Here is a 27,525-nt window from a genome sequence, read left to right as displayed (position 1 = left end):
TTGTTGTGGATTTCGGGTGAAATTTAACCAAAAATCAAAGTGAAAGTGGATTTGGAGAAAAGCACAATCTTCCTGTTTGGAAAATGCATCCAATGTCATGTTTACCGAAAGAAATATTATCTTTTCTCAGGTTTCTAGAGCTTTCTTCCTAGAAAACTGGAATGTGTGGAGGATTTGACTCCAGGTGGAACCAATTAGCTTTGGGCAGGTAAAAACAAAATCTTACATGCTAAAATGCATTCAAAACCATAAAGTCCATAGGGAATGACCAGAAAACACAACCACACACAAAGGCTGTAGTAAGATCTGGGATTGAGATAGCTAAAAATCACCAGATAGTTTTGTTTTCATCCAGGAGTATCTGGACAAATTGTTGTGGATTTCGGGTGAAATTTAACGAAAAAATCACCGTTAAAGTGGTTTTGGAGAAAAGCACAATCTCCCTGTTCGGCAAATGCATCCAATGTCATGTTTACAGAAAGAAATATCATGTTTTCTCAGGTTTCTGAAGATTTCTTCCTAGAAAACTTGAATGTGTGGAGGATTTGACTCCGGGGAGAACCAATTAGCGTTTGGCAGCTAAAAACTAAAACTTACATGCAAAAATGCATTCAAAACTTTCAAGTTCATAGAGAATGCCCAGAAAACACAAACACACACAGAGGCTGTAGCAAGATCTGGGATTGAGATAGCCACAACACACCAGATAGTTTTGTTTTCATCCAGGTGTATCTGGACAAATTGTTGTAGTTTTGAAGGAAATTTAACCAAAAAATCACCGTGAAAGTGGTTTTGGAGAAAAGCACAATCTTCCTGTTCGGCAAATGCATCCAATGTCATGTTCACAGAAAGAAATATCATGTTTTCTCAGGTTTCTGAAGCTTTCTTCCTAGAAAACTCGACTGTGTGGAGGATTTGACTCCAGGTGGAACCATTTAGCTTTGGGCAGGTAAAAACAAAATCTTACATGCTAAAATGCATTCAAAACCATAAAGTCCATAGAGAATGTCCAGAAAACACAAACACACACAAAGGCTGTGGTAAGATCTGGGATTGAGATAGCCACAACACACCAGATAGTTTTGTTTTCATCCAGGAGTATCTGGACAAATTGTTGAAGTTTTGAAGTGAAATTTAACCAAAAATCACCGTGAAAGTGGTTTTGGAGAAAAGCACAATCTTCCTGTTCGGCAAATGCATCCAATGTCATCTTTACAAATACAAATATCATGTTTTCTCAGGTTTCTGATGCTTTCTTCCTACAAAACTCGAATGTGTGGAGGATTTGACTCCAGGTGGAACCAATTAGCGTTTGCCAGAAGAAAACAAAAAGGGTCCTGCTAAAATGCATTCAAAACCTTAAAGTCCACAGTGAATGTCCAGAAAACACAAACACACACAAAGGCTGTAGCAAGAGCTGGGATTAAGATAGCTAAAAATCACCAGATATCTTTGTTTTCCTCCAGGAGTATCTGGACAAATTCTTGTGTATTTTGGGTGAAAGTTAACCAAAAAATCACCGTGAAAGTGGTTTTGGGGAAAAGCACAATCTGCCTGTTCGGAAAATGCATCCAATGTCATGTTTACAGAAAGAAATATCATGTTTTCTCAGGTTTCTGAAGCTTTCTTCCTAGAAAACTCGAATGTGTGGAGGATTTGACTCCAGGTGGAACCAATTAGCGTTTGGCAGCTAAAAACAAAAACTTACATGCTAAAATACATTCAAAACCGTAAAGTCCATAGAGAATGTCCAGAAAACACAAACAATCACAGAGGCTGTAGCAAGATCTGGGATTGAGATAGCCACAACACACCAGATAATTTTGTTTTCATCCAGGAATATCTGGAAAAATTGTTGCAGTTATGAAGTGAAATTTAACCAAAAAACACCTTGAAAGTGGTTTTGGAGAAAAGCACAATCTTCCTGTTCAGCAAATGCATCCAATGTCATGTTTACAAATACAAATATCATGTTTTCTCAGGTTTCGGGAGCTTTCTTCCTAGAAAACTCGAATGTGTGGAGGATTTGACTCCAGGTGGAACCAATTAGGGTTTGGAAACTAAAAACAAAACCTTACATGCTAAAATGCATTCAAAACCATAAAGTCCATAGAGAATGTCCAGAAAACACAAACAAACACAGATTCTGTAGCAAAATCTGGGATTGAGATAGCCACAACACACCAGATAGTTTTGTTTTCATCCAGGAGTATCTGGACAAATTGTTGTACTTTGAAGTAAAATGTAACCAAAAAATCACCGTGAAAGTGGTTTTGGAGAAAAGCACAATCTTCCTGTTCTTCAATTGCATTCAATGTCATGTTTACAAATACAAATATCATGTTTTCTCAGGTTTCTGAAGCTTTCTTCCTAGAAAACTCGAATGTGAGGAGGGTTTGACTCCAGGTGGAACCAATATGCGTTTGCCAGAAGAAAACAAAAAGGGTCCTGCTAAAATGCATTCAAAACCATAAAGTCCATAAAGAATGTCCAGAAAACACAAACACACACACAGACGCTGTAGCAATATCTGGGTTTGAGATAGCTAAAAATCACCAAATAGTTTTGTTTTCATCCTGGAGTATCTGGACAAATTGTTGTGGATTTCGGGTGAAATTTAACCAAAAAATCACCGTGAAAGTGGTTTTGGAGAAAAGCACAATCTTCCTGTTCGGCAAATGCATCCAATGTCATGTTTACAGAAAGAAATATCATGTTTTCTCAGGTTTCTGAAGCTTTCTTCCTACAAAACTCGAATGTGTGGAGGATTTGACTCCAGGTGGAACCAATTAGCGTTTGGCAGCTAAAAACAAAAACTTATATGCTAAAATGCATTCAAAACAGTAAAGTCCATAGAGAATATCCAGAAAACACAAACAATCACAGAGGCTGTAGCAAGATCTGGGATTGAGATAGCCACAACACACCAGATAGTTTTGTTTTCATCCAGGAGTATCTGGACAAATTGTAGTGGATTTCGGGTGAAATTTAAGAAAAATCACCGTGAAAGTGGTTTTGGAGAAAAGCACAATCTTCCTGTTCGGCAAATGCATCCAATGTCATGTTTACAAATACAAATATCATGTTTTCTCAGGTTTCTGAAGCTTTCTTCCTAGAAAACTCGAATGTGTGGAGGATTTGACTCCAGGTGGAAACAATGAGCCTTTGGCAGCTAAAAACAAAAACTTACATGCTAAAATGCATTCAAAACCGTAAAGTCCATAGAGAATGTCCAGAAAACACAAACACACACAGAGGCTGTAGCAAGATCTGGGATTGAGATAGCCACAACACACCAGATAGTTTTGTTTTCATCCAGGAGTATCTGGACAAATTGTTGTAGTTTTGAAGTGAAATTTAACCAAAAATCACCGTGAAAGTGGTTTTAGGGAAAAGCACAATCTTCCTGTTCGGCAAATGCATCCAATGTCATCTTTACAGAAAGAAATATCATGTTTTCTCAGGTTTCTGAAGCTTTCTTCCTAGAAAACTCGAATGTGTGGAGGATTTGACTCCAGGTGGAACCAATTAGCGTTTGCCAGCTGAAAACAAAAACTTACATGCTAAAATGCATTCAAAACCGTAAGGTCCATAGAGAATGTCCAGAAAACACAAACACACACAGAGGCTGTAGCAAGATCTGGGATTGAGGTAGCCACAACACACCAGATAGTTTTGTTTTCATCCAGGAGTATCTGGACAAATTGTTGCTGTTTGAAGTGAAATTTAACCAAAAAATCACGGTGAAAGTGGTTTTGGAGAAAAGCACAATCTTCCTGTTCGGCAAATGAATCCAATGTCATGTTTACAAATGCACATATCATGTTTTCTCAGGTTTCTGAAGCTTTCTTCCTAGAAAACTCGAATGTGTGGAGGATTTGACTCCAGGTGGAACCAATTAGCGTTTGGCAGTTAAAAACAAAAACTTACATGATAAAATGCATTGAAAACCATAAAGTCCATAGAGAATGCCCCAAAACACAAACACACACAGAGGCTGTAGCAAGATCTGGGATTGAGATAGCCACAACACACCAGATAGTTTTGTTTACATCCAGGAGTATCTGGACAAATTGTTGTGGATTTTGGGTGAAATTTAACCATAAATCACCATGAACGTGGTTTTGGAGAAAAGCACAATCTTCCTGTTAGGCAAATGCATCCAATGTCATGTTTACAGAAAGAAATATCATGTTTTCTCAGGTTTCTGAAGCTTTCTTCCTAGAAAACTCGAATGTGTGGAGCATTTGACTCCAGGTGGAACCAATTATCGTTTGGCAGCTAAAAACAAAAACTTACATGCTAAAATGCATTCAAAACCGTAAAGTCCATAGAGAATGTCCAGAAAACACAAACACACACAGAGGCTGTAGCAAGATCTGGGATTGAGATAGCCACAACACACCAGATAGTTTTGTTTTCATACAGGAGTATCTGGACAAATTGTTGTAGTTTGAAGTAAAATTTAACCAAAAATCACCGTGAAAGTGGTTTTGGAGAAAAGCACAATCTTCCTGTTCGGCAAATGCATCCAATGTCATGTTTACAAATACAAATATCATGTTTTCTCAGGTTTCTGAAGCTTTCTTCCTACAAAACTCGAATGTGTGGCGGATTTGACTCCAGGTGGAACCAATTAGCGTTTGCCAGAAGAAAACAAAAAGGGTCCTGCTAAAATGCATTCAAAACCGTAAGGTCCACAGTGAATGTCCAGAAAACACAAACACACACAAAGGCTGTAGCAAGAGCTGGGATTGAGATAGCTAAAAATCACCAGATATCTTTGTTTTCCTCCAGGAGTATCTGGACAAATTCTTGTGGATTCCGGGTGAAATTTAACCAAAAAATCACCGTGAAAGTGGTTTTGGAGAAAAGCACAATCTGCCTGTTCGGAAAATGCATCCAATGTCATGTTTACAGAAAGAAATATCATGTTTTCTCAGGTTTCTGAAGCTTTCTTCCTAGAAAACTCGAATGTGTGGAGGATTTGACTCCAGGTGGAACCAATTAGCATTTGGCAGCTAAAAACAAAAACCTACATGCTAAAATGCATTCAAAACCATAAAGTCCATAGAGAATGTCCAGAAAACACAAACAATCACAGAGGCTGTAGCAAGATCTGGGATTGAGATAGCCACAACACACTAGATAGTTTTGTTTTCATCCAGGAATATCTGGACAAATTGTTGCAGTTATGAAGTGAAATTTAACCAAAAAATCACCGTGAAAGTGGTTTTGGAGAAAAGCACAATCTTCCTGTTCTTCAATTGCATTCAATGTCATGTTTACAAATACAAATATCATGTTTTCTCAGGTTTCTGAAGCTTTCTTCCTAGAAAACTCGAATGTGTGGCGTATTTGACTCCAGGTGGAACCAATTAGCGTTTGGCAGCTAAAAACAAAAACTTATATGCTAAAATGCATTCAAAACTGTAAAGTCCATAGAGAATATCCAGAAAACACAAACAATCACAGAGGCTGTAGCAAGATCTGGGATTGAGATAGCCACAACACACCAGATAGTTTTGTTTTCATCCAGGAGTATCTGGACAAATTGTTGTGGATTTCGGGTGAAATTTAAGAAAAATCACCGTGAAAGTGGTTTTGGAGAAAAGCACAATCTTCCTGTTCGGCAAATGCATCCAATGTCATGTTTACAGAAAGAAATATCATGTTTTCTCATGTTTCTGAAGCTTTCTTCCTAGAAAACTCGAATGTGTGGAGGATTTGACTCCAGGTGGAACCAATTAGCGTTTGGCAGCTAAAAACAAAAACTTACATGCTAAAATGAATTCAAAACCGTAAATTCCATAGAGAATGTCCAGAAAACACAAACACACACAGAGGCTGTAGCAAGATCTGGGATTGAGGTAGCCACAACACACCAGATAGTTTTGTTTTCATCCAGGAGTATCTGGACAAATTGTTGTAGTTTGAAGTAAAATTTAACCAAAAATCACCGTGAAAGTGGTTTTGGAGAAAAGCACAATCTTCCTGTTCGGCAAATGCATCCAATGTCATGTTTACAAATACAAATATCATGTTTTCTCAGGTTTCTGATGCTTTCTTCCTACAAAACTCGAATGTGTGGAGGATTTGACTCCAGGTGGAACCAATTAGCGTTTGCCAGAAGAAAACAAAAAGGGTCCTGCTAAAATGCATTCAAAACCTTAAAGTCCACAGTGAATGTCCAGAAAACACAAACACACACAAAGACTGTAGCAAGAGCTGGGATTGAGATAGCTAAAAATCACCAGATATCTTTGTTTTCCTCCAGGAGTATCTGGAAAAATTGTTGTGGATTTCGTGTGAAATTTAACCAAAAAATCACCGTGAAAGTGGTTTTGGAGAAAAGCACAATCTGCCTGTTAGGAAAATGCATCCAATGTCATGTTTACAGAAAGAAATATCATGTTTTCTCAGGTTTCTGAAGCTTTCTTCCTAGAAAACTCGAATGTGTGGAGGATTTGACTCCAGGTGGAACCAATTAGCGTTTGGCAGCTAAAAACAAAAACCTACATGCTAAAATGCATTCAAAACCATAAAGTCCATAGAGAATGTCCAGAAAACACAAACAATCACAGAGGCTGTAGCAAGATCTGGGATTGAGATAGCCACAACACACTAGATAGTTTTGTTTTCATCCAGGAATATCTGGACAAATTGTTGCAGTTATGAAGTGAAATTTAACCAAAAAACACCTTGAAAGTGGTTTTGGAGAAAAGCACAATCTTCCTGTTCAGCACATGCATCCAATGTCATGTTTACAAATACAAATATCATGTTTTCTCAGGTTTCGGGAGCTTTCTTCCTAGAAAACTCGAATGTGTGGAGGATTTGACTCCAGGTGGAACCAATTAGGGTTTGGAAACTAAAAACAAAACCTTACATGCTAAAATGCATTCAAAACCATAAAGTCCATAGAGAATGTCCAGAAAACACAAACACACACAGAGGCTGTAGCAAGATCTGGGATTGAGATAGCCACAACACACCAGATAGTTTTGTTTTCATCCAGGAGTATCTGGACAAATTGTTTTACTTTGAAGTAAAATGTAACCAAAAAATCACCGTGAAAGTGGTTTTGGAGAAAAGCACAATCTTCCTGTTCTTCAATTGCATTCAATGTCATGTTTACAAATACAAATATCATGTTTTCTCAGGTTTCTGAAGCTTTCTTCCTAGAAAACTCGAATGTGTGGAGGATTTGACTCCAGGTGGAACCAATTAGCATTTGGCAGATAAAAACAAAAACTTATATGTTAAAATGCATTCAAAACTGTAAAGTCCATAGAGAATATCCAGAAAACACAAACAATCACAGAGGCTGTAGCAAGATCTGGGATTGAGATAGCCACAACACACCAGATAGTTTTGTTTTCATCCAGGAGTATCTGGACAAATTGTTGTGGATTTCGGGTGAAATTTAAGAAAAATCACCGTGAAAGTGGTTTTGGAGAAAAGCACAATCTTCCTGTTCGGCAAATGCATCCAATGTCATGTTTACAAATACAAATATCATGTTTTCTCAGGTTTCTGAAGCTTTCTTCCTAGAAAACTCGAATGTGTGGAGGATTTGACTCCAGGTGGAACCAATTAGCGTTTGGCATCTAAAAACAAAAACTTACATGCTAAAATGCATTCAAAACCGTAAGGTCCATAGAGAATGTCCAGAAAACACAAACACACACAGAGGCTGTAGCAAGATCTGGGATTGAGATAGCCACAACACACCAGAGAGTTTTGTTGTTATCCAGGAGTATCTGGACAAATTGTTGTGGATTTTGGGAGAAATTTAACCAAAAATCACCGTGAAAGTGGTTTTAGGGAAAAGCACAATCTTCCTGTTCAGCAAATGCATCCAATGTCATGTTTACAGAAAGAAATATCATGTTTTCTCAGGTTTCTGAAGCTTTCTTCCTAGAAAACTCGAATGTGTGGAGGATTTGACTCCAGGTGGAACCAATTAGCGTTTGGCAGCTGAAAACAAAAACTTACATGATAAAATGCATTCAAAACCGTAAAGTCCATAGAAAATGCCCCAAAACACAAACACACACAGAGGCTTTAGCAAGATCTGGGATTGAGATAGCCACAACACACCAGATAGTTTTGTTTACATCCAGGAGTATCTAGACAAATTGTTGTGGATTTTGGGTGAAATTTAACCATAAATCATCATGAAAGTGGTTTTGGAGAAAAGCACAATCTTCGTGTTGGGCAAATGCATCCAATGTCATGTTTACAGAAAGAAATATCATGTTTTCTCTTGTTTCTGAAGCTTTCTTCCTAGAAAACTCGAATGTGTGGAGGATTTGACTCCAGGTGGAACCAATTAGCGTTTGGCAGCTAAAAACAAAAACTTACATGCTAAAATGCATTCAAAACCGTAAAGTCCATAGAGAATGACCAGAAAACACAAACACACACAGAGGCTGTAGCAAGATCTGGGATTGAGGTAGCCACAACACACCAGATAGTTTTGTTTTCATCCAGGAGTATCTGGACAAATTGTTGTAGTTTGAAGTAAAATTTAACCAAAAATCACCGTGAAAGTGGTTTTGGAGAAAAGCACAATCTTCCTGTTCGGCAAATGCATCCAATGTCATGTTTACAAATACAAATATCATGTTTTCTCAGGTTTCTGATGCTTTCTTCCTACAAAACTCGAATGTGTGGAGGATTTGACTCCAGGTGGAACCAATTAGCGTTTGCCAGAAGAAAACAAAAAGGGTCCTGCTAAAATGCATTCAAAACCTTAAAGTCCACAGTGAATGTCCAGAAAACACAAACACACACAAAGGCTGTAGCAAGAGCTGGGATTGAGATAGCTAAAAATCACCAGATATCTTTGTTTTCCTCCAGGAGTATCTGGACAAATTCTTGTGGATTTCGGGTGAAATTTAACCAAAAATCACCGTGAAAGTGGTTTTGGAGAAAAGCACAATCTGCCTGTTCGGAAAATGCATCCAATGTCATGTTTACAGAAAGAAATATCATGTTTTCTCAGGTTTCTGAAGCTTTCTTCCTAGAAAACTCGAATGTGTGGAGGATTTGACTCCAGGTGGAACCAATTAGCGTTTGGCAGCTAAAAACAAAAACCTACATGCTAAAATGCATTCAAAACCATAAAGTCCATAGAGAATGTCCAGAAAACACAAACAATCACAGAGGCTGTAGCAAGATCTGGGATTGAGATAGCCACAACACACCAGATAGTTTTGTTTTCATCCAGGAATATCTGGACAAATTGTTGCAGTTATGAAGTGAAATTTAACCAAAAAACACCTTGAAAGTGGTTTTGGAGAAAAGCACAATCTTCCTGTTCAGCAAATGCATCCAATGTCATGTTTACAAATACAAATATCATGTTTTCTCAGGTTTCGGGAGCTTTCTTCCTAGAAAACTCGAATGTGTGGAGGATTTGACTCCAGGTGGAACCAATTAGGGTTTGGAAACTAAAAACAAAACCTTACATGCTAAAATGCATTCAAAACTGTAAAGTCCATAGAGAATGTCCAGAAAACACAAACACACACAGAGGCTGTAGCAAGATCTGTGATTGAGATAGCCACAACACACCAGATAGTTTTGTTTTCATCCAGGAGTATCTGGACAAATTGTTGTACTTTGAAGTAAAATGTAACCAAAAAATCACCGTGAAAGTGGTTTTGGAGAAAAGCACATCTTCCTGTTCTTCAATTGCATTCAATGTCATGTTTACAAATACAAATATCATGTTTTCTCAGGTTTCTGAAGCTTTCTTCCTAGAAAACTCGAATGTGAGGAGGGTTTGACTCCAGGTGGAACCAATATGCGTTTGCAAGAAGAAAACAAAAAGGGTCCTGCTAAAATACATTCAAAACCATAAAGTCCATAAAGAATGTCCAGAAAACACAAACACACACAGAGGCTATAGCAAGATATGGGTTTGAGATAGCTAAAAATCACCAAATAGTTTTGTTTTCATCCAGGAGTATCTGGACAAATTGTTGTGGATTTCGTTTGAAATTTAACCAAAAAATCACCGTGAAAGTGGTTTTGCAGAAAAGCACAATCTTCCTGTTCTTCAATTGCATTCAATGTCATGTTTACAAATACAAATATCATGTTTTCTCAGGTTTCTGAAGCTTTCTTCCTAGAAAACTCGAATGTGTGGAGGATTTGACTCCAGGTGGAACCAATTAGCGTTTGGCATCTAAAAACAAAAACTTACATGCTAAAATGCATTCAAAACCGTAAGGTCCATAGAGAATGTCCAGAAAACACAAACACACACAGAGGCTGTAGCAAGATCTGGGACTGAGATAGCCACAACACACCAGAGAGTTTTGTTGTTATCCAGGAGTATCTGGACAAATTGTTGTGGATTTTGGGAGAAATTTAACCAAAAATCACCGTGAAAGTGGTTTTAGGGAAAAGCACAATCTTCCTATTCGGCAAATGCATCCAATGTCATGTTTACAGAAAGAAATATCATGTTTTCTCAGGTTTCTGAAGGTTTCTTCCTAGAAAACTCGAATGTGTGGAGGATTTCACTCCAGGTGGAATCAATTAGCGTTTGGCAGCTAAAAACAAAAACTTACATGATAAAATGCATTCAAAACCATAAAGTCCATAGAGAATGCCCCAAAACACAAACACACACAGAGGCTGTAGCAAGATCTGGGATTGAGATAGTCACAACACACCAGATAGTTTTGTTTACATCCAGGAGTATCTAGACAAATTGTTGTGGATTTTCGGTGAAATTTAACCATAAATCACCATGAAAGTGGTTTTGGAGAAAAGCACAATCTTCGTGTTAGGCAAATGCATCCAATGTCATGTTTACAGAAAGAAATATCATGTTTTCTCATGTTTCTGAAGCTTTCTTCCTAGAAAACTCGAATGTGTGGAGGATTTGACTCCAGGTGTAACCAATTATCGTTTGGCAGCTAAAAACAAAAACTTACATGCTAAAATGCATTCAAAACCGTAAAGTCCATAGAGAATGTCCAGAAAACACAAACACACACAGAGGCTGTAGCAAGATCTGGGATTGAGATAGGCACAACACACCAGATAGTTTTGTTTTCATCCAGGAGTATCTGGACAAATTGTTGTGGATTTCGGGTGAAATTTAAGAAAAATCACCGTGAAAGTGGTTTTGGAGAAAAGCACAATCTTCCTGTTCGGCAAATGCATCCAATGTCATGTTTACAAATACAAATATCATGTTTTCTCAGGTTTCTGAAGCTTTCTTCCTAGAAAACTCGAATGTGTGGAGGATTTGACTCCAGGTGGAACCAATTAGTGTTTGGCATCTAAAAACAAAAACTTACATGCTAAAATGCATTCAAAACCATAAGGTCCATAGAGAATGTCCAGAAAACACAAACACACACAGAGGCTGTAGCAAGATCTGGGATTGAGATAGCCACAACACACCAGAGAGTTTTGTTGTTATCCAGGAGTATCTGGACAAATTGCTGTGGATTTTGGGAGAAATTTAACCAAATATCACCGTGAAAGTGGTTTTAGGGAAAAGCACAATCTTCCTGTTCGGCAAATGCATCCAATGTCATGTTTACAGAAAGAAATATCATGTTTTCTCAGGTTTCTGAAGGTTTCTTCCTAGAAAACTTGAATGTGTGGAGGATTTGACTCCAGGTGGAACCAATTAGCGTTTGGCAGCTAAAAACAAAAACTTACATGATAAAATGCATTCAAAACCGTAAAGTCCATAGAGAATGCCCCAAAACACAAACACACACAGAGGCTGTAGCAAGATCTGGGATTGAGATAGCTACAAATCACCAGATAGTTTTGTTTTCATCCAGGAGTATCTGGACAAATTGTTGAGGATTTCGGTGAAATTTAACCATAAATCACCATGAAAGTGGTTTTGGAGAAAAGCACAATCTTCGTGTTAGGCAAATGCATCCAATGTCATGTTTACAGAAAGAAATATCATGTTTTCTCATGTTTCTGAAGCTTTCTTCCTAGAAAACTCGAATGTGTGGAGGATTTGACTCCAGGTGGAACCAATTAGCGTTTGGCAGCTAAAAACAAAAACTTACATGCTAAAATGCATTCAAAACCGTAAAGTCCATAGAGAATGTCCAGAAAACACAAACACACACAGAGGCTGTAGCAAGATCTGGGATTGAGATAGCCACAACACACCAGATAGTTTTGTTTTCATACAGGAGTATCTGGACAAATTGTTGTAGTTTGAAGTAAAATTTAACCAAAAATCACCGTGAAAGTGGTTTTGGAGAAAAGCACAATCTTCCTGTTCGGCAAATGCATCCAATGTCATGTTTACAAATACAAATATCATGTTTTCTCAGGTTTCTGAAGCTTTCTTCCTACAAAACTCGAATGTGTGGCGGATTTGACTCCAGGTGGAACCAATTAGCGTTTGCCAGAAGAAAACAAAAAGGGTCCTGCTAAAATGCATTCAAAACCGTAAGGTCCACAGTGAATGTCCAGAAAACACAAACACACACAAAGGCTGTAGCAAGAGCTGGGATTGAGATAGCTAAAAATCACCAGATATCTTTGTTTTCCTCCAGGAGTATCTGGACAAATTCTTGTGGATTCCGGGTGAAATTTAACCAAAAAATCACCGTGAAAGTGGTTTTGGAGAAAAGCACAATCTGCCTGTTCGGAAAATGCATCCAATGTCATGTTTACAGAAAGAAATATCATGTTTTCTCAGGTTTCTGAAGCTTTCTTCCTAGAAAACTCGAATGTGTGGAGGATTTGACTCCAGGTGGAACCAATTAGCATTTGGCAGCTAAAAACAAAAACCTACATGCTAAAATGCATTCAAAACCATAAAGTCCATAGAGAATGTCCAGAAAACACAAACAATCACAGAGGCTGTAGCAAGATCTGGGATTGAGATAGCCACAACACACTAGATAGTTTTGTTTTCATCCAGGAATATCTGGACAAATTGTTGCAGTTATGAAGTGAAATTTAACCAAAAAATCACCGTGAAAGTGGTTTTGGAGAAAAGCACAATCTTCCTGTTCTTCAATTGCATTCAATGTCATGTTTACAAATACAAATATCATGTTTTCTCAGGTTTCTGAAGCTTTCTTCCTAGAAAACTCGAATGTGTGGCGTATTTGACTCCAGGTGGAACCAATTAGCGTTTGGCAGCTAAAAACAAAAACTTATATGCTAAAATGCATTCAAAACTGTAAAGTCCATAGAGAATATCCAGAAAACACAAACAATCACAGAGGCTGTAGCAAGATCTGGGATTGAGATAGCCACAACACACCAGATAGTTTTGTTTTCATCCAGGAGTATCTGGACAAATTGTTGTGGATTTCGGGTGAAATTTAAGAAAAATCACCGTGAAAGTGGTTTTGGAGAAAAGCACAATCTTCCTGTTCGGCAAATGCATCCAATGTCATGTTTACAGAAAGAAATATCATGTTTTCTCATGTTTCTGAAGCTTTCTTCCTAGAAAACTCGAATGTGTGGAGGATTTGACTCCAGGTGGAACCAATTAGCGTTTGGCAGCTAAAAACAAAAACTTACATGCTAAAATGAATTCAAAACCGTAAATTCCATAGAGAATGTCCAGAAAACACAAACACACACAGAGGCTGTAGCAAGATCTGGGATTGAGGTAGCCACAACACACCAGATAGTTTTGTTTTCATCCAGGAGTATCTGGACAAATTGTTGTAGTTTGAAGTAAAATTTAACCAAAAATCACCGTGAAAGTGGTTTTGGAGAAAAGCACAATCTTCCTGTTCGGCAAATGCATCCAATGTCATGTTTACAAATACAAATATCATGTTTTCTCAGGTTTCTGATGCTTTCTTCCTACAAAACTCGAATGTGTGGAGGATTTGACTCCAGGTGGAACCAATTAGCGTTTGCCAGAAGAAAACAAAAAGGGTCCTGCTAAAATGCATTCAAAACCTTAAAGTCCACAGTGAATGTCCAGAAAACACAAACACACACAAAGACTGTAGCAAGAGCTGGGATTGAGATAGCTAAAAATCACCAGATATCTTTGTTTTCCTCCAGGAGTATCTGGACAAATTCTTGTCGATTTCGGGTGAAATTTAACCAAAAAATCACCGTGAAAGTGGTTTTGGAGAAAAGCACAATCTGCCTGTTAGGAAAATGCATCCAATGTCATGTTTACAGAAAGAAATATCATGTTTTCTCAGGTTTCTGAAGCTTTCTTCCTAGAAAACTCGAATGTGTGGAGGATTTGACTCCAGGTGGAACCAATTAGCGTTTGGCAGCTAAAAACAAAAACCTACATGCTAAAATGCATTCAAAACCATAAAGTCCATAGAGAATGTCCAGAAAACACAAACAATCACAGAGGCTGTAGCAAGATCTGGGATTGAGATAGCCACAACACACTAGATAGTTTTGTTTTCATCCAGGAATATCTGGACAAATTGTTGCAGTTATGAAGTGAAATTTAACCAAAAAACACCTTGAAAGTGGTTTTGGAGAAAAGCACAATCTTCCTGTTCAGCACATGCATCCAATGTCATGTTTACAAATACAAATATCATGTTTTCTCAGGTTTCGGGAGCTTTCTTCCTAGAAAACTCGAATGTGTGGAGGATTTGACTCCAGGTGGAACCAATTAGGGTTTGGAAACTAAAAACAAAACCTTACATGCTAAAATGCATTCAAAACCATAAAGTCCATAGAGAATGTCCAGAAAACACAAACACACACAGAGGCTGTAGCAAGATCTGGGATTGAGATAGCCACAACACACCAGATAGTTTTGTTTTCATCCAGGAGTATCTGGACAAATTGTTTTACTTTGAAGTAAAATGTAACCAAAAAATCACCGTGAAAGTGGTTTTGGAGAAAAGCACAATCTTCCTGTTCTTCAATTGCATTCAATGTCATGTTTACAAATACAAATATCATGTTTTCTCAGGTTTCTGAAGCTTTCTTCCTAGAAAACTCGAATGTGTGGAGGATTTGACTCCAGGTGGAACCAATTAGCATTTGGCAGATAAAAACAAAAACTTATATGTTAAAATGCATTCAAAACTGTAAAGTCCATAGAGAATATCCAGAAAACACAAACAATCACAGAGGCTGTAGCAAGATCTGGGATTGAGATAGCCACAACACACCAGATAGTTTTGTTTTCATCCAGGAGTATCTGGACAAATTGTTGTGGATTTCGGGTGAAATTTAAGAAAAATCACCGTGAAAGTGGTTTTGGAGAAAAGCACAATCTTCCTGTTCGGCAAATGCATCCAATGTCATGTTTACAAATACAAATATCATGTTTTCTCAGGTTTCTGAAGCTTTCTTCCTAGAAAACTCGAATGTGTGGAGGATTTGACTCCAGGTGGAACCAATTAGCGTTTGGCATCTAAAAACAAAAACTTACATGCTAAAATGCATTCAAAACCGTAAGGTCCATAGAGAATGTCCAGAAAACACAAACACACACAGAGGCTGTAGCAAGATCTGGGATTGAGATAGCCACAACACACCAGAGAGTTTTGTTGTTATCCAGGAGTATCTGGACAAATTGTTGTGGATTTTGGGAGAAATTTAACCAAAAATCACCGTGAAAGTGGTTTTAGGGAAAAGCACAATCTTCCTGTTCAGCAAATGCATCCAATGTCATGTTTACAGAAAGAAATATCATGTTTTCTCAGGTTTCTGAAGCTTTCTTCCTAGAAAACTCGAATGTGTGGAGGATTTGACTCCAGGTGGAACCAATTAGCGTTTGGCAGCTGAAAACAAAAACTTACATGATAAAATGCATTCAAAACCGTAAAGTCCATAGAAAATGCCCCAAAACACAAACACACACAGAGGCTTTAGCAAGATCTGGGATTGAGATAGCCACAACACACCAGATAGTTTTGTTTACATCCAGGAGTATCTAGACAAATTGTTGTGGATTTTGGGTGAAATTTAACCATAAATCATCATGAAAGTGGTTTTGGAGAAAAGCACAATCTTCGTGTTGGGCAAATGCATCCAATGTCATGTTTACAGAAAGAAATATCATGTTTTCTCTTGTTTCTGAAGCTTTCTTCCTAGAAAACTCGAATGTGTGGAGGATTTGACTCCAGGTGGAACCAATTAGCGTTTGGCAGCTAAAAACAAAAACTTACATGCTAAAATGCATTCAAAACCGTAAAGTCCATAGAGAATGACCAGAAAACACAAACACACACAGAGGCTGTAGCAAGATCTGGGATTGAGGTAGCCACAACACACCAGATAGTTTTGTTTTCATCCAGGAGTATCTGGACAAATTGTTGTAGTTTGAAGTAAAATTTAACCAAAAATCACCGTGAAAGTGGTTTTGGAGAAAAGCACAATCTTCCTGTTCGGCAAATGCATCCAATGTCATGTTTACAAATACAAATATCATGTTTTCTCAGGTTTCTGATGCTTTCTTCCTACAAAACTCGAATGTGTGGAGGATTTGACTCCAGGTGGAACCAATTAGCGTTTGCCAGAAGAAAACAAAAAGGGTCCTGCTAAAATGCATTCAAAACCTTAAAGTCCACAGTGAATGTCCAGAAAACACAAACACACACAAAGGCTGTAGCAAGAGCTGGGATTGAGATAGCTAAAAATCACCAGATATCTTTGTTTTCCTCCAGGAGTATCTGGACAAATTCTTGTGGATTTCGGGTGAAATTTAACCAAAAATCACCGTGAAAGTGGTTTTGGAGAAAAGCACAATCTGCCTGTTCGGAAAATGCATCCAATGTCATGTTTACAGAAAGAAATATCATGTTTTCTCAGGTTTCTGAAGCTTTCTTCCTAGAAAACTCGAATGTGTGGAGGATTTGACTCCAGGTGGAACCAATTAGCGTTTGGCAGCTAAAAACAAAAACCTACATGCTAAAATGCATTCAAAACCATAAAGTCCATAGAGAATGTCCAGAAAACACAAACAATCACAGAGGCTGTAGCAAGATCTGGGATTGAGATAGCCACAACACACCAGATAGTTTTGTTTTCATCCAGGAATATCTGGACAAATTGTTGCAGTTATGAAGTGAAATTTAACCAAAAAACACCTTGAAAGTGGTTTTGGAGAAAAGCACAATCTTCCTGTTCAGCAAATGCATCCAATGTCATGTTTACAAATACAAATATCATGTTTTCTCAGGTTTCGGGAGCTTTCTTCCTAGAAAACTCGAATGTGTGGAGGATTTGACTCCAGGTGGAACCAATTAGGGTTTGGAAACTAAAAACAAAACCTTACATGCTAAAATGCATTCAAAACTGTAAAGTCCATAGAGAATGTCCAGAAAACACAAACACACACAGAGGCTGTAGCAAGATCTGTGATTGAGATAGCCACAACACACCAGATAGTTTTGTTTTCATCCAGGAGTATCTGGACAAATTGTTGTACTTTGAAGTAAAATGTAACCAAAAAATCACCGTGAAAGTGGTTTTGGAGAAAAGCACAATCTTCCTGTTCTTCAATTGCATTCAATGTCATGTTTACAAATACAAATATCATGTTTTCTCAGGTTTCTGAAGCTTTCTTCCTAGAAAACTCGAATGTGAGGAGGGTTTGACTCCAGGTGGAACCAATATGCGTTTGCAAGAAGAAAACAAAAAGGGTCCTGCTAAAATACATTCAAAACCATAAAGTCCATAAAGAATGTCCAGAAAACACAAACACACACAGAGGCTGTAGCAAGATATGGGTTTGAGATAGCTAAAAATCACCAAATAGTTTTGTTTTCATCCAGGAGTATCTGGACAAATTGTTGTGGATTTCGTTTGAAATTTAACCAAAAAATCACCGTGAAAGTGGTTTTGCAGAAAAGCACAATCTTCCTGTTCTTCAATTGCATTCAATGTCATGTTTACAAATACAAATATCATGTTTTCTCAGGTTTCTGAAGCTTTCTTCCTAGAAAACTCGAATGTGTGGAGGATTTGACTCCAGGTGGAACCAATTAGCGTTTGGCATCTAAAAACAAAAACTTACATGCTAAAATGCATTCAAAACCGTAAGGTCCATAGAGAATGTCCAGAAAACACAAACACACACAGAGGCTGTAGCAAGATCTGGGACTGAGATAGCCACAACACACCAGAGAGTTTTGTTGTTATCCAGGAGTATCTGGACAAATTGTTGTGGATTTTGGGAGAAATTTAACCAAAAATCACCGTGAAAGTGGTTTTAGGGAAAAGCACAATCTTCCTATTCGGCAAATGCATCCAATGTCATGTTTACAGAAAGAAATATCATGTTTTCTCAGGTTTCTGAAGGTTTCTTCCTAGAAAACTCGAATGTGTGGAGGATTTCACTCCAGGTGGAATCAATTAGCGTTTGGCAGCTAAAAACAAAAACTTACATGATAAAATGCATTCAAAACCATAAAGTCCATAGAGAATGCCCCAAAACACAAACACACACAGAGGCTGTAGCAAGATCTGGGATTGAGATAGTCACAACACACCAGATAGTTTTGTTTACATCCAGGAGTATCTAGACAAATTGTTGTGGATTTTCGGTGAAATTTAACCATAAATCACCATGAAAGTGGTTTTGGAGAAAAGCACAATCTTCGTGTTAGGCAAATGCATCCAATGTCATGTTTACAGAAAGAAATATCATGTTTTCTCATGTTTCTGAAGCTTTCTTCCTAGAAAACTCGAATGTGTGGAGGATTTGACTCCAGGTGTAACCAATTATCGTTTGGCAGCTAAAAACAAAAACTTACATGCTAAAATGCATTCAAAACCGTAAAGTCCATAGAGAATGTCCAGAAAACACAAACACACACAGAGGCTGTAGCAAGATCTGGGATTGAGATAGGCACAACACACCAGATAGTTTTGTTTTCATCCAGGAGTATCTGGACAAATTGTTGTAGTTTGAAGTAAAATTTAACCAAAAATCACCGTGAAAGTGGTTTTGGAGAAAAGCACAATCTTCCTGTTCGGCAAATGCATCCAATGTCATGTTTACAAATACAAATATCATGTTTTCTCAGGTTTCTGATGCTTTCTTCCTACAAAACTCGAATGTGTGGAGGATTTGACTCCAGGTGGAACCAATATGCGTTTGCCAGAAGAAAACAAAAAGGGTCCTGCTAAAATGCATTCAAAACCTTAAAGTCCACAGTGAATGTCCAGAAAACACAAACACACACAGAGGCTGTAGCAAGATATGGGTTTGAGATAGCTAAAAATCACCAAATAGTTTTGTTTTCATCTAGGAGTATCTGGAAAAATTGTTGTGGATTTCGTGTGAAATTTAACCAAAAAATCACCGTGAAAGTGGTTTTGGAGAAAAGCACAATCTGCCTGTTCGGCAAATGCATCCAATGTCATGTTTACAGAAAGAAATATCATGTTTTCTCAGGTTTCTGAAGCTTTCTTCCTAGAAAACTCGAATGTGTGGAGGATTTGACTCCAGGTGGAACCAATTAGCGTTTGGCAGCTAAAAACAAAAACTTATATGCTAAAATGCATTCAAAACTGTAAAGTCCATAGAGAATATCCAGAAAACACATACAATCACAGAGGCTGTAGCAAGATCTGGGATTGAGATAGCCACAACACACCAGATAGTTTTGTTTTCATCCAGGAGTATCTGGACAAATTGTTGTGGATTTCGGGTGAAATTTAAGAAAAATCACCGTGAAAGTGGTTTTGGCGAAAAGCACAATCTTCCTGTTCGGCAAATGCATCCAATGTCATGTTAACAAATACAAATATCATGTTTTCTCAGGTTTCTGAAGCTTTCTTCCTAGAAAACTCGAATGTGAGGAGGGTTTGACTCCAGGTGGAACCAATATGCGTTTGCAAGAAGAAAACAAAAAGGGTCCTGCTAAAATGCATTCAAAACCATAAAGTCCATAAAGAATGTCCAGAAAACACAAACACACACAGAGGCTGTAGCAAGATATGGGTTTGAGATAGCTAAAAATCACCAAATAGTTTTGTTTTCATCCAGGAGTATCTGGACAAATTGTTGTGGATTTCGTTTGAAATTTAACCAAAAAATCACCGTGAAAGTGGTTTTGCAGAAAAGCACAATCTTCCTGTTCTTCAATTGCATTCAATGTCATGTTTACAAATACAAATATCATGTTTTCTCAGGTTTCTGAAGCTTTCTTCCTAGAAAACTCGAATGTGTGGAGGATTTGACTCCAGGTGGAACCAATTAGCGTTTGGCATCTAAAAACAAAAACTTACATGCTAAAATGCATTCAAAACCGTAAGGTCCATAGAGAATGTCCAGAAAACACAAACACACACAGAGGCTGTAGCAAGATCTGGGACTGAGATAGCCACAACACACCAGAGAGTTTTGTTGTTATCCAGGAGTATCTGGACAAATTGTTGTGGATTTTGGGAGAAATTTAACCAAAAATCACCGTGAAAGTGGTTTTAGGGAAAAGCACAATCTTCCTGTTCGGCAAATGCATCCAATGTCATGTTTACAGAAAGAAATATCATGTTTTCTCAGGTTTCTGAAGGTTTCTTCCTAGAAAACTCGAATGTGTGGAGGATTTGACTCCAGGTGGAATCAATTAGCGTTTGGCAGCTAAAAACAAAAACTTACATGATAAAATGCATTCAAAACCGTAAAGTCCATAGAGAATGTCCAGAAAACACAAACACACACAGAGGCTGTAGCAAGATCTGGGATTGAGATAGCCACAACACACCAGATAGTTTTGTTTTCATCCAGGAGTATCTGGACAAATTGTTGTAGTTTGAAGTAAAATTTAACAAAAAATCACCGTGAAAGTGGTTTTGGAGAAAAGCACAATCTTCCTGTTCGGCAAATGCATCCAATGTCATGTTTACAAATACAAATATCATGTTTTCTCAGGTTTCTGATGCTTTCTTCCTACAAAACTCGAATGTGTGGAGGATTTGACTCCAGGTGGAACCAATATGCGTTTGCCAGAAGAAAACAAAAAGGGTCCTGCTAAAATGCATTCAAAACCTTAAAGTCCACAGTGAATGTCCAGAAAACACAAACACACACAGAGGCTGTAGCAAGATATGGGTTTGAGATAGCTAAAAATCACCAAATAGTTTTGTTTTCATCTAGGAGTATCTGGAAAAATTGTTGTGGATTTCGTGTGAAATTTAACCAAAAAATCACCGTGAAAGTGGTTTTGGAGAAAAGCACAATCTGCCTGTTCGGCAAATGCATCCAATGTCATGTTTACAGAAAGAAATATCATGTTTTCTCAGGTTTCTGAAGCTTTCTTCCTAGAAAACTCGAATGTGTGGAGGATTTGACTCCAGGTGGAACCAATTAGCGTTTGGCAGCTAAAAACAAAAACTTATATGCTAAAATGCATTCAAAACTGTAAAGTCCATAGAGAATATCCAGAAAACACATACAATCACAGAGGCTGTAGCAAGATCTGGGATTGAGATAGCCACAACACACCAGATAGTTTTGTTTTCATCCAGGAGTATCTGGACAAATTGTTGTGGATTTCGGGTGAAATTTAAGAAAAATCACCGTGAAAGTGGTTTTGGCGAAAAGCACAATCTTCCTGTTCGGCAAATGCATCCAATGTCATGTTAACAAATACAAATATCATGTTTTCTCAGGTTTCTGAAGCTTTCTTCCTAGAAAACTCGAATGTGAGGAGGGTTTGACTCCAGGTGGAACCAATATGCGTTTGCAAGAAGAAAACAAAAAGGGTCCTGCTAAAATGCATTCAAAACCATAAAGTCCATAAAGAATGTCCAGAAAACACAAACACACACAGAGGCTGTAGCAAGATATGGGTTTGAGATAGCTAAAAATCACCAAATAGTTTTGTTTTCATCCAGGAGTATCTGGACAAATTGTTGTGGATTTCGTTTGAAATTTAACCAAAAAATCACCGTGAAAGTGGTTTTGCAGAAAAGCACAATCTTCCTGTTCTTCAATTGCATTCAATGTCATGTTTACAAATACAAATATCATGTTTTCTCAGGTTTCTGAAGCTTTCTTCCTAGAAAACTCGAATGTGTGGAGGATTTGACTCCAGGTGGAACCAATTAGCGTTTGGCATCTAAAAACAAAAACTTACATGCTAAAATGCATTCAAAACCGTAAGGTCCATAGAGAATGTCCAGAAAACACAAACACACACAGAGGCTGTAGCAAGATCTGGGACTGAGATAGCCACAACACACCAGAGAGTTTTGTTGTTATCCAGGAGTATCTGGACAAATTGTTGTGGATTTTGGGAGAAATTTAACCAAAAATCACCGTGAAAGTGGTTTTAGGGAAAAGCACAATCTTCCTGTTCGGCAAATGCATCCAATGTCATGTTTACAGAAAGAAATATCATGTTTTCTCAGGTTTCTGAAGGTTTCTTCCTAGAAAACTCGAATGTGTGGAGGATTTGACTCCAGGTGGAATCAATTAGCGTTTGGCAGCTAAAAACAAAAACTTACATGATAAAATGCATTCAAAACCGTAAAGTCCATAGAGAATGTCCAGAAAACACAAACACACACAGAGGCTGTAGCAAGATCTGGGATTGAGATAGCCACAACACACCAGATAGTTTTGTTTTCATCCAGGAGTATCTGGACAAATTGTTGTAGTTTGAAGTAAAATTTAACAAAAAATCACCGTGAAAGTGGTTTTGGAGAAAAGCACAATCTTCCTGTTCGGCAAATGCATCCAATGTCATGTTTACAAATACAAATATCATGTTTTCTCAGGTTTCTGATGCTTTCTTCCTACAAAACTCGAATGTGTGGAGGATTTGACTCCAGGTGGAACCAATATGCGTTTGCCAGAAGAAAACAAAAAGGGTCCTGCTAAAATGCATTCAAAACCTTAAAGTCCACAGTGAATGTCCAGAAAACACAAACACACACAGAGGCTGTAGCAAGATATGGGTTTGAGATAGCTAAAAATCACCAAATAGTTTTGTTTTCATCTAGGAGTATCTGGAAAAATTGTTGTGGATTTCGTGTGAAATTTAACCAAAAAATCACCGTGAAAGTGGTTTTGGAGAAAAGCACAATCTGCCTGTTCGGCAAATGCATCCAATGTCATGTTTACAGAAAGAAATATCATGTTTTCTCAGGTTTCTGAAGCTTTCTTCCTAGAAAACTCGAATGTGTGGAGGATTTGACTCCAGGTGGAACCAATTAGCGTTTGGCAGCTAAAAACAAAAACTTATATGCTAAAATGCATTCAAAACTGTAAAGTCCATAGAGAATATCCAGAAAACACATACAATCACAGAGGCTGTAGCAAGATCTGGGATTGAGATAGCCACAACACACCAGATAGTTTTGTTTTCATCCAGGAGTATCTGGACAAATTGTTGTGGATTTCGGTTGAAATTTAAGAAAAATCACCGTGAAAGTGGTTTTGGCGAAAAGCACAATCTTCCTGTTCGGCAAATGCATCCAATGTCATGTTAACAAATACAAATATCATGTTTTCTCAGGTTTCTGAAGCTATCTTCCTAGAAAACTCGAATGTGTGGAGGATTTGACTCCAGGTGGAACCAATTAGCGTTTGGCAGCTAAAAACAAAAACTTACATGCTAAAATGCATTCAAAACCTTAATGTCCATAGAGAATGTCCAGAAAACACAAACACACCGAGGCTGTAGCAAGATCTGGGATTGAGATAGCTAAAATCACCAGATAGTTTTGTTTTCATCCAGGAGTATCTGGACAAATTGTTGTAGTTTTGAAGTGAAATGTAACCAAAAAATCACTGCGAAAGTGGTTTTGGAGAAAAGCACAATCTTCCTGTTTGGCAATTGCATCCAATGTCATGTTTACAGAAAGAAATATCATGTTTTCTCAGGTTTCTGAAGCTTTCTTCCTAGAAAACTCGAATGTGTGGAGGATTTGACTCCAGGTGGAACCAATTAGCGTTTGCCAGAAGAAAACAAAAAGGGTCCTGCTAAAATGCATTCAAAACCTTAAAGTCCATAGAGAATGTCCAGAAAACACAAACACAAACAGAGGCTGTAGCAAGATCTGGGATTGAGATAGCTAAAAATCACCAGATATCTTTGTTTTCCTCCAGGAGTATCTGGACAAATTGTTGTGGATTTCGGGTGAAATTTAACCAAAAAATCACCGTGAAAGTGGTTTTGGAGAAAAGCACAATCTTCCTGTTCAGCAAATGCATCCAATGTCATGTTTACAGAAAGAAATATCATGTTTTCTCAGGTTTGTGAAGCTTTCTTCCCAGAAAACTTGAATGTGTGGAGGATTTGACTCCAGGTGGAACCAATTAGGGTTTGGCAACTAAAAACAAAACGTTACATGCTAAAATGCATTCAAAACCGTAAAGTCCATAGAGAATGTCCAGAAAACACAAACACACACAGAGGCTGTAGCAAGATCTGGGATTGAGATAGCCACAACACACCAGATAGTTTTGTTTTCATCCAGGAGTATCTGGAAAAATTGTTGTACTTTTAAGTAAAATTTAACCAAAAATCACCGTGAAAGTGGTTTTAGGGAAAAGCACAATCTTCCTGTTCGGCAAATGCATCCAATGTCATGTTTACAGAAAGAAATATCATGTTTTCTCAGGTTTCTGAAGCTTTCTTCCTACAAAACTCGAATGTGTGGAGGATTTGATTCCAGGTGGAACCAATGAGCCTCTGGCAGCTAAAAACAAAAACTTACATGCTAAAATGCATTCAAAACTGTAAAGTCCATAGAGAATATCCAGAAAACACAAACAATCACAGAGGCTGTAGCAAGATCTGGGATTGAGATAGCCACAACACACCAGATAGTTTTGTTTTCATCCAGGAGTATCTGGACAAATTGTTGTGGATTTCGGGTGAAATTTAAGAAAAATCACCGTGACAGTGGTTTTGGAGAAAAGCACAATCTTCCTGTTCGGCAAATGCTTCCAAGGTCATGTTTGTAGAGAGAAATATCATGTTTTCTCAGGTTTCTGGAGCTTTCTTCCTAGAAAACTCGAATGTGTGGAGGATTTGACTCCAGGTGGAACCAATTAGCGTTTGCCAGAAGAAAACAAAAAGGGTCCTGCAAAAATGCATTCAAAACCTTAAAGTCCACAGTGAATGTGCAGAAAACACAAACACACACAAAGACTGTAGCAAGAGCTGGGATTGAGATAGCTAAAAATCACCAGATATCTTTGTTTTCCTCCAGGAGTATCTGTACAAATTCTTGTGGATTTCGGGCGAAATTTAACCAAAAAATCACCGTGAAAGTGGTTTTGGAGAAAAGCACAATCTGCCTGTTCGGAAAATGCATCCAATGTCATGTTTACAGAAAGAAATATCATGTTTTCTCAGGTTTCTGAAGCTTTCTTCCTAGAAAACTCGAATGTGTGGAGTATTTGACTCCAGGTGGAACCAATTAGCGTTTGCCAGCAGAAAACAAAAACCTACAGGCTAAAATGCATTCAAAACCGTAAAGTCCATAGAGAATGTCCAGAAAACACAAACAATCACAGAGGCTGTAGCAAGATCTGGGATTGAGATAGCCACAACACACCAGATAATTTTGTTTTCATCCAGGAATATCTGGACAAATTGTTGCAGTTATGAAGTGAAATTTAACCAGAAAACACCATGAAAGTGGTTTTGGAGAAAAGCACAACCTTCCTGTTCGTCAAATGCATCCAATGTCATGTTTACAGAAAGAAATATCATGTTTTCTCAGGTTTCTGAAGCTTTCTTCCTAGAAAACTCGAATGTGTGGAGGATTTGACTCCAGGTGGAACCAATTAGGGTTTGGAAACTAAAAACAAAATCTTACATGCTAAAATGCATTCAGAACCATAAAGTCCATAGAGAATGTCCAGAAAACACAAACAAACACAGATTCTGTAGCAAGATCTGTGATTGAGGTAGCCACAACACACCAGATAGTTTTGTTTTCATCCAGGAGTATCTGGACAAATTGTTGTACTTTGAAGTAAAATGTAACCAAAAAATCACCGTGAAAGTGGTTTTGGAGAAAAGCACAATCTTCCTGTTCTTCAATTGCATTCAATGTCATGTTTACAAATATAAATATCATGTTTTCTCAGGTTTCTGAAGCTTTCTTCCTAGAAAACTCGAATGTGAGGAGGGTTTGACTCCAGGTGGAACCAATTAGCGTTTGCCAGAAGAAAACAAAAAGGGTCCTGCTAAAATGCATTCAAAACCATAAAGTCCATAGAGAATGTCCAGAAAACACAAACACACACAGAGGCTGTAGCAAGATCTGAGTTTGAGATAGCTAAAAATCACCAAATAGTTTTGTTTTCATCCAGGAGTATCTGGACAAATTGTTGTGGATTTCGTGTGAAATTTAACCAAAAAATCACCGTGAAAGTGGTTTTGGAGAAAAGCACAATCTTCCTGTTCGGCAAATGCATCCAATGTCATGTTTACAGAAAGAAATATCATGTTTTCTCAGGTTTCTGAAGCTTTCTTCCTAGAAAACTCGAATGTGTGGAGGATTTGACTCCAGGTGGAACCAATTAGCGTTTGGCAGCCGAAAACAAAAAGGGTCCTGCTAAAATGCATTCAAAACCTTAAAGTCCATACAGAATTTCCAGAAAACACAAACACACACAGAGGCTGTAGCAAGATCTGGGATTGAGATAGTCACAACACACCAGATAGTTTTGTTTTCATCCAGGAGTATCTGGACAAATTGTTGTACTTTGAAGTAAAATGTAACCAAAAAATCACCGTGAAAGTGGTTTTGGAGAAAAGCACAATCTGCCTGTTCGGAAAATGCATCCAATGTCATGTTTACAGAAAGAAATATCATGTTTTCTCAGGTTTCTGAAGCTTTCTTCCTAGAAAACTCGATTGTGTTGAGGATTTGACTCCAGGTGGATCCAATTAGCGTTTGCCAGCAGAAAACAAAAACTTACATGCTAAAATGCATTCAAAACCGTAAAGTCCATAGAGAATGTCCAGGAAACACAAACACACACAGAGGGTGTAGCAAGATCTGGGTTTGAGATAGCTAAAAATCACCAAATAGTTTTGTTTTCATCCAGGAGTATCTGGACAAATTGTTGTGGATTTCGTGTGAAATTTAACCAAAAAATCACCGTGAAAGTGGTTTTGGAGAAAAGCACAATCTGCCTGTTCGGCAAATGCATCCAATGTCATGTTTACAGAAAGAAATATCGTGTTTTCTCAGGTTTCTGAAGCTTTCTTCCAAGAAAACTCGAATGTGTTGAGGATTTGACTCCAGGTCAACCAATTAGCGTTTGGCAGCTAAAAACAAAAACCTACATGCTAAAACGCATTCAAAACCGTAAAGTACATAGAGAATGTCCAGAAAACACAAACACACACAGAGGCAGTAGCAAGATCTGGGATTGAGATAGCTAAAAATCACCAGATATCTTTGTTTTCCTCCAGGAGTATCTGGACAAATTCTTGTGGATTTCGCGTGAAATTTAACCAAAAAATCACCGTGAAAGTGGTTTTGGAGAAAAGCACAATCTGCCTGTTCGGCAAATGCATCCAATGTCATGTTTACAGAAAGAAATATCATGTTTTCTCAGGTTTCTGAAGCTTTCTTCCTAGA

This window comes from Oryctolagus cuniculus, chromosome 21, assembly GCF_051225735.1.
Source record: "Oryctolagus cuniculus isolate XC-2025 breed Fujian yellow rabbit chromosome 21, ASM5122573v1, whole genome shotgun sequence".
Classification (NCBI taxonomy): Eukaryota; Metazoa; Chordata; class Mammalia; order Lagomorpha; family Leporidae; genus Oryctolagus; species Oryctolagus cuniculus.
Note: the sequence above shows the minus strand (reverse complement) of the source record.